Consider the following 9651-nt stretch of genomic DNA (forward strand, 5'->3'; position numbering starts at 1 on the left):
TTGGATTCCATATTTAGCATAGCAATTTCGTAAGGAGTTGCAAGAGCATATAGGAGAATTACAGAATTGTAGCATAAACAGTATTTTCGACATAATTGCATTTTTTGCAGAAGATTTGTAGAAGTTTTAGTCGTTTTTTATTTATGAAAATAGAAAACAAAGCATCTACAATCAGAATACAAATAATATACAATTTATCGATAAAATATCTACAAACTGGGTACGCTGAATTTTAATATCCTAATTCCCATTCAATTGTAGCATAATTGAGATTTTCGACATAATTGCGTTTTTTGCAGAAGATTTGTAGAAGTTTTAGTTGTTTTTGATTTGTGAAAACAGAAAACAAATCATCTACAATCAGAATACAATAATCTACTATTTATCTACAAAATATCTATAAACTGGGTACATTGAATTTTAATATCTCAATTCCTATTCAATTGTAGCATAATTGGGATTTTTGACATAATTGCGTTTTTCAGAAAATTTGTAGAAGTTTTAGTCATTTTTTTTATTTGTGAAAACAGAAAATAAAGCATCTACAATCAGAATACAAATAATCTAAAATTTATCTACAAAATATCTACAAACTGGGTACATATTTGGACTCGACATACTTCTCCTGAAATGTATGTTTCACATTTTTTATATATATTTTTGTCCAAAACAATACTAAATCATCCACTTCAATATATTTTTTATACAATGTTATTCAACTTTCATACAATAGGTAAATGAATAAAAGAAAAATAAATAAAGAACAGTCTACAATTTTTATTCAATTTATCTACAATTTCTGCAATATACGTCTTCTTCTTCTTCGGCGAGTTTCAATCTGAAATTCAGTCAAAACCAAGTCTAATCTTCACCAAAACCCCTCAAAATTGAGATATAAACTCCAAACCATATTCCCAATTATTTTCAACAATACTCAATCCAAACAAATAATGATTTTTGAAAACCCAAATTTGAATTCAAAGCTTTCAAGCTTTTTAATGGCTGTCAATGGTGGAATTGCTGCTCTCTTTTTCTTTGCTTTGTATTACTGAAATTTGGACATAATTGCGTTTGTTGTAGAAGAATTGTAGAGGATTTAGTCGTTTTTTATTTGTGAATTGTAGAAGAATAATCAATTCGTTTTTTGAATTGTAGAAGAATAATTGTGTTTGATGTAGAGATACTAAATTTGAAACGAAACTGATGAAGAAGATTAATATGCATGATTTGCGTTTGGAAGATCTGGAAGAATATTTAATCCCCCAATTTTAGCGCGCCTAAATAAGGAAGCCTACAGCTACAATGATTTCTTATTTAATGCATGGTCTATATTTTGTAGAAATACTATTAGCATGAAGGGTAATATGCAAACTATGAACATAGTTGGTAATATAGTTTCCTATATGGTATAGAAACGAAAATTTCCCTATTTCTAAATATGGTGCAATAATGAATTTTAAAAATAGCCAGATTTATATGCTAGAAATTCATACACAGGTGCTCCAATCTCCACTATATTATGCTAGAACTTATCGTGTGCTGCAATTCCAGTATAATATGCTGGAAGTTCATACACAGGTGCACCAATCTTCAGTATATTATGCGAGAACTTTTTGTGGTGCAGTAAAATAGTTGTTAGTTATGATTTTACAAACGCTGACTATTTTTTAATTATCAACCCAAAAATTGACTAGGCCGTGCTATTTTCACAAAATATTTCGATCCTTAATTAAAATCTAAGGTTCATGCCATTAAAATAAAGAAAAAGCTTCCTTCGGTAAGATTCTTTTGGTTTCGATTTGACTTGATAAATATCAACCTAAGTCAAATATAGTACTCCCTCCGTTTCAATTTATGTGAACTCATTTGACTGGGTACGAAGTTTAAGAAAAGAGAGAAGACTTTTGAATTTGTGGTGTAAAATGAAGCACATATATTTTGTGTGACTATAAATCATTGCATAAAGGTAAATTGTTTTCAAATAGGGAAAAGGGTCACTCTTTTTGGCACGGACTAAAAAGGAAATAGGTTCACATAAATTGAAACGGAAGGAGTATTTTTTTCCCTCTCAACATCAAATCAAACCAATTACAAATCAATGTTTCTTGTCACTTTTTTAGTCGGTTCGGCTTTTTCTTTTTTCATATTGTTTAAATGCTGTGTAGAAGCATCTAGATTTCGCCAGAGATTACTTGCTAGACCCAAAATATAAGATGCAGAAATGACGTATTAACTTCCTGTCATTTTCTCCAAATTTAACACTAACCAAACTTTTTGTCGTTTCTTTGTAACAAGCCAAAATGCGCTAAGCAATATTTGGATTATCCTAAAAACAAACTGAAAAAGCCAATCCAAGTAAAATGTACTACCAAAAGAGACAACAACAACATACCTGGTGTATAAGCAGATATTATCCTTACCTTTAAGAAGGCGGAGGCTATAACCGGCAGAGGCGGATCCAGAATTTTTAAATTTATGGGTTCCTATATCGACTTTAAATTAATATATTATAATAACCGAACTAAAGAACTGCGTTCCCATCTAAATATTCTTATATATTGAATAATTTTTTAATACAAATACGGGATCTAGCCAAAAGCTACTGGTTCCTGGGAACCCACACTCATACCTTTAGATCTGCCCATGATTTCCGGTAGACCCTCGGCTCCAGAAAAATAAAGGGAAGGGCAATAACAAGCAAATACCTATCTAAAGAATTAATCCAAATAGCCGCTCATCCAACCACTTGAACTAAAAATAGTCGGCGGAGGTATAATATACGCAGAACTTATGTATTATATGCTTATACTTATGTATAATTCATGTATATGATTAAAAAAAAGTAAACAATGAATGTGGCTAGCTATTTGCGTAAAGATCCCAAGAAAATAGTACCTAATTCAAATTGTCAATTTCTGGTTAAGAAGTGTATAAACATCAGCAGATATGTTGTTAAAATAAAAATAGCTTCATTTGTGAAGAAGTGGTTGTTTTTCATCAGGTATTGCTCCATTACTAGCCTGGAAAAAAAAAAGCAGTCCATTATCATTTGAAAATACAACCAAAAAGGTAGCTTCTTGACATATTGATAAATGGACTGTTACCTCCCCATAATTTGTTCCTAATTCTGCAATAATTAAAGAGGATGAATCTCTAGAGCTGAAAACAGCACAATAGGAAAAGAGTTACTGAAACGACTTTTTATTTGGATTTTTAAGCATACAGTAACAATGTGAAGATTTTATCAGCCCGGTGCCCTAAGCTCCCGCTATGCATGGAGTCTGTGCAAAGGGGCGGACTGTAAGGGTCTATTGTATGCAGCCTTACCCTGCATTTCTGCAAGAGATTGTTTCCAGGGGTCGAACTCGTGACCTCCTGGTCACATGGCAGTAACTTTACCAATTACGCCAACGCTGTCCTTCCGGTGACAATGTGAAGATTTTTATATACTGAAATATGTCAAAGATAATACCTATGGCTATCTTGGACATCCGCTAGCTTCGATGTCCCCTGTTGTTCGTCGTCTTTAACTTGTGAAAGAGGTGAAATGTACTAAAGAATAAAACAAAGTTTAAAGTCAACCTGAAGAATACATAAAAAGGCAATAACTGAAGGATTAAATTTCTCTGAATTTCAGTACCAGGTGCATTGAGATGAACACAACAGAAATTCCCAGAATGAAGTTTATCGTCAGCGTTTGACCAAACAACAAAGCAGATGCAATGCCTGTGAATAACGTTGCAATAATCGCGGAATACTTCTACAAAATTGTATCTGATACATATAGAGAAATAATGTAAGTAAATTATACAGTAGAATGTGATGAAGGAAAACAGATCTTGACTTGAACCCGTGACCTCGTGGTCACATGGCAGCAACTTTACCAGTTACGCCAAGGCTCCCTTTCAATTACATAAAGAACTGTGACAAAAAAACCTCACCAGCATATTTGTAGAAAAAAGAGGACAGATTTCCATGAGCTGCGCTAATAAATATCAGAAGCATGGTTTCTTTTGACTGCCCGCAATATATCAAAGCTGCTCGGACCTGAAAATTTCAGAACAAATATTCAAGAAGCTGCTTAAATCTTGTCAAAAAAAGCAACTTAATAATAAATATAGAAAATTGTATAAAACACCTGAGGCATGATCCTATACTAGTAAATTGTCCATCTGAAAAAATATAAGACGTATTTGAACCTTAAATCTCGTATACTGCCACTAATTATTCACCTGTTTACTATTTATCCTTTTTTATTTGCAAAAATGGTTAACTAGAAAGATAAAACTATGATTCAAGAGTCATTGACCTTTGAATATAGCCATCCCTAGAATGGCAAGAAAGTTGAATATAGCACCATATCCATATAAGCATAAGTTCTGCAAATTAAAAACAAACCTGTCAAATGGTCAGGAACAGAATTGAAATCTGTCGAAAAACTTGCATAATCTTTATTGCTATAGAAACAAGATCGATCAAGCATAGTTCAACTTAAATCCAGTTGACATTTTAGTTCAACTGAGGTAAAGTATATAATTTGATAATTGGTGCTGCTATAGTAAAAAAGACCGGTTCAAACCAACTATAGAATAAGGCAAAGGATATAAAAATAGAAAGAGTTAAACTGTCCCATGGAAAAACCAAGACAGCCAACAAATATTCTGATTATAAAGCACACAGAGATATTACAATCAAGCACGATGAAGTTACCTGAAGATAAATGCTTGTGTCGTATTGGCTCTTCAAAGCATATTCATGGTACACTGAGGCCAAAGAAGGCACAATAACCTGCATATATAAGATCCTGGTTTAACCAATAAAAAACAATGGCACATCCAACAACACATTCGCGGGTTGTATAACCAAATACTTTAGGGTCGAACCATATATATATATATATATACACGCACACACACACACACACACACAACAACAACAACAACAACAACAACAACAACAACAAATCTAGCATAATCCCACAAGTGGGATCTGGGGAGGATAGAGAGGTTAGCCCTAGAGGGTAGGAGGAGAGGGAGAAGTAGACCGAAGAGGTATTGGGGCGAGATGATTAGGAAGGACATGGCGCAACTCTAGCTTACCGAGGACATGACCCTTGATAGGAGGGTGTGGAGGTCGAGGATTAGGATAGAAAGATAGTTGGTAGTGGAGCTTATTTCTTTCCCATATTTGTAGTATTAATATTGCTCTTGTATTTTCTTGTGCTTCGTTCTCTTTTGTTACCTGGTGTTTCGGTTTCTCAGTCTTATTCCTACTCTTGTTCCTTTCGCTTCGGATGGTCTACTATCGTGTTATTGTTTACGGCTTGCTGTTATTGCTTTTGCTTTGAATTATTGTGTGTGTGCGCGCAAGCACGTGTGTGATATATATCCAAGAACTCACTCACTCACTCTATTAGTTCACAACTCACTCTGAAACTGCAACTGCTTAAGCACTATCTAGGTGTTTACTAAAGTATCTCAAATTGAAAACATCACAATTGTTGGTAAGAAAGAGGGGCATTGAATTACTCACAGAAATCAGTGTGTAGATATATGCAATTGCTGTAACTGGAAGACCAAAACTAGTGGTACCTTCAGGATGAGATTGAAGTTGATTTATGCTAACTCCAATAAGCAACAAAGCAAGAGCTTCCAACTGTAACATTATCAATACAGTTATAATGATATCAAACTTATATAAACTGTACAGAATCTTTTGCTCCGTCCTGCTCACTATCATTACTTTAACCATCGACTTGAAACTAACCTGAATTATGGAAAATCGACGTCTCATGATAAATTTCAGCAGTACAGCAATAACCAGAACCTGCACTTGGAAAACAGCAAAAAAATATATGCTCAATTAAAGGTCCACTCAGGATAGCATAATATCCACCAGAGGAATACAGCATTTTTTCAAGTCAATAACTTGAAGTGTCAATCACATGACAGGAAAGATCATTGAAGCCAATAAATATGATGATAGCAACATTCAAATTTAGTAGTATACCTTTAGATTGCTCAGCATCTTCACTGTTGCTGGATTGAAATATAACTGCAGAAAAATGTTAAGATCATAATGCATGAGAGGAGAAAATTCTGCGTATCAAGAAGATTTGACGAATAAGAAAATCCCAAGCATGTTGTCAATTAGCTAAGAAACTGTCTTAAATGCTATAAGCTCACTGATATATATGTTAATAGTAATAGAACAGTCAATTAAATAGTAGATGTTATATAGTCACTGTCTTCTAAAATGAAAATCTAGTCAAATTTTGTTTAGTGTTGAGAGGAGAGAGAGAAATCTGCATCACATAGAGGTCCTCCAGCACTAATAGCAAGCACATTGTAAGAATAGGGTAAAAAAAATCTCTTATAAATTGTCGAATCCCCTTAATTGCTGCTAAGAGTATTCATGTGCTGTGTAAGTATTCTTTTAAGGCTCATTGTCAGACTTCCTGGCTCCGCCACGGGCCATAACCAGTGTTATCGAAGGCGCGCTTAAGCGCTGCAGCGAGGCAATATGTTAAGCACTTCGTTTCACTTAACCGGCGCTTCAATATTGTGATCAAGGTTCTAAAGCATACTTTTCCTTGCCAATGAGCATAATCCTGAAGAGGCGACACTATACAATTGACATTTTATTTAATCATAAATTTTCTTCAATTTCTTTGTCCATATATTTGGTATTCATGCTTGTAGATACTAGTTTTGGACTATACATACATATTTGTCATTTTTCTCCATTTGTGCCTTTCTTCGTTAAAGCACACGCTTTATTTGCACTTTGTGCGTAAAGCGCCAACAAACCTTAGAGCTTTTTTGCGCTTTTCGCCTTTGATAACACTGGCCATAACTTTGCTTATGCAAGATTTGTTGTTCTTTATGATGGAATTAGATGAAACTAAGTGCAATTCGAGTTATTAACATAGCAAGTTGCAAGGTATAAAATGCATGAAAAGAATGGAACTATCACTTCGGGCGCTCATAAGTAAAGAAGAATTCAAGAAATATTATTACCTGCATGACAAATTTCATGTAGGTATTGATAGCATAGAGTAATGCAGGTACAGCTAGAAGGACATTGTGTCGCGCACCCTGAAAAAAAATTTAAAATGCTGAAAGTTACCAGTCATTACTTTCCTAATTTGCTTAGCCAGGATATCGATAAAAACATATAGAATATGCTATTTCCCTCTCTATAGGGCCAAGATTTTGGACACTAATAACATTGTCCACAAGAACATTTACCTGTACAAAAGTGGATGCTGAAAGAAGTGGCTTTTCTCCAACTTTTTGATACCTGGACTGCAGAAAGAATGCAACATGAACATATGATTCCGCCAATACCAAATCAATCAATCAATCAACCGTGTCGTCTCAATCCCAAACTAGTTGGAGTCAACTATGTAAATCCTTTATCCATTCCAATTCATTTGGACCATTTCATTCCGCCTCAAGCCACGAGCATCAACAACGAAAATATATCAACTAATCAATCAACTACACCTCAATCACAAATAGTTCAGTTCGCAATATGAATCTTCTATTCTAGTCCTGTCCTTTTTTTTCATTTTGCTATAAAATGAAAAATGTAATGGGCAAACACTAAAAGCAAAGATAAATGTACCTGGAATAAAATAATTACTATTGCAAAGAGAAATCTCGTTGCCTCTGTCAAAAAGTTGACACTTAGGGGATTAAACTTGAATTTTCCATCCACTTTTGACATATAAATCAAAACAGGCTGGAAAACGAAAGAGCATCACTGAGTAAGCCTTTCCCATTGGAAAATCAATCGCAGCAACATAACAGAAAAGACGTAATGACATATAAAAGAAGGAATATAGGTATTAATAACAGTCAGCAATTTGTATAGATATATACTTAAAAGAAACAGTGTGAATTGCTCAGATTGCTGACTCTTCATGTTGCTCTATGGACAAAAGAAGAAGGTTATTGGAATCTAAATTAATAATTTATACATATTAAATAGATTTCTTAAGACGAATACAAAGTCTGAATCAAAGTTGTCGGGTTCGGCTGAACTCGTACTTATATATTGGCTATGCCCCTGTCAATTTTTGACATATTAAAGTAACTAAACTATGTGTGAATTGCTCAGAAAATACAAATGACGGAACAGTCAAATTTCTGGCTCAGAATATACAAATGGCAGAATTTTAAAAAAAAATCTACCGTTAAACATTTTGACTACTGATGATATTTAAAGAACAAAGGATGCTTAAAAAATATTTAAATAAAAAACACAGAAAATTTGACCTTCCAATAATTTGTATCCTTCGAGCATTTATACATTGTTCAGTTACTTTAACACGCATGACACGAAAATAATTTCGTGATTTTACTGTTACAATGGATAAAGTGTTACTTTAATGTGAGAAGATATAGATTTATGATTTTACTATTATAATGGGTAAAATTTAGTAATTATACCTGAAATTAATTCAAATAAGTCAAGCAAACAATATACGTACAGGAAATGACTGCTACTACCTGTAAACCAACGAGGATACAATCACCTACAACCAAAAGGACACTAAGAGCCAGTGGCTTTGACGATTTGTTGCTTCTGTGTTGATCATTTGCACTTGAAATAGTTTCTGTTGTAGAAACAAAATTGGAACAACACGAGCTGCACATTATCATCCCGTTCGTCGTCAAGTTCGTCTTAACAATACAATACTTCAGGAAAAAAATTGCAGAATTTTCCGGCGAGATCCAGAGAACTCCGGCAAGTTGAGCTGAGTCAACGGGCCGGGACTGAAACTTGGACGTAATGAGAGAATTTATAGGATCTTTCTGAAACTTGCGCGCGAGAAATGAATTTATTTACGATGCATGGAACATGCAGAGAAAAAGGAGTTTAATTGAGGAATTTAATCGGGGTTGCTCTGATGGTAAGCAATCTCCACTTCTAACCAAGAGGTTGTGAGTTTGAGTCTTCTCAATAGTAAGGCGGAAATTTTTTGGAGGGAAGGATACCGAGGGTCTATTTGGAAACAACCTATCTACCCCAGTAGGGGTAAGGTCTGCATACATACTACCCTCTCGAGACCCCACTAAGTGGGATTATACTGGGTTGTTGTTGTTGTAATGTTTAATAAGCTAACTTGTGGTACTCTCTCCGAGCAGGGGCACGCAGAGCCAAAATTTGAAGTTTATTTGGTTCATAGTTTTAGCCTTTTTATGTTACTGGATTTTAAAGTACGAATTTGTTTTCACCTTTGTTTAAATCATGGGAGTTTTTGGCAAAAATCATCCTTGAACTACCAAACTTAAAGTACATCCTTGTGATTCCTTAATGAACAAAAAACATCCCTGTACTATTTATACGGTTGCAAAAATCATCCTTCAATTATTTTTTGTCAAAAAAATTAACGGCAGAAATAAACGTGCATACCAAGCACCCCTAAAGTTTCCAAAACTGCCCCTCCTACCAATCATTTTCCACCTTCACCTAAAAAGACAAAGGCTTCAAAAATAAAAGTTATATTAGCGAGTAGATCCAGCTTGGTGCAGATCCAAAGTTATATTACGGGAAGAAGGTCGGCCACGCCAGCTTGGTGCTTGTTGATGAAATCAAGTGTGGAGTGTAATATATTTGTGATGTAGAAGAAACAATCCCAAT

At 34.4% G+C, this 9651-nt stretch overlaps 1 pseudogene; it reads right to left on the minus strand.

Annotated features, from left to right (window-relative positions):
• Positions 1-2825: 2825 nt before the first annotated feature.
• Positions 2826-8827, minus strand: LOC104219795 (CMP-sialic acid transporter 5-like; annotated as a pseudogene).
• Positions 8828-9651: the final 824 nt, after the last annotated feature.

This window comes from Nicotiana sylvestris, chromosome 10, assembly GCF_000393655.2.
Source record: "Nicotiana sylvestris chromosome 10, ASM39365v2, whole genome shotgun sequence".
Classification (NCBI taxonomy): domain Eukaryota; kingdom Viridiplantae; phylum Streptophyta; class Magnoliopsida; order Solanales; family Solanaceae; genus Nicotiana; species Nicotiana sylvestris.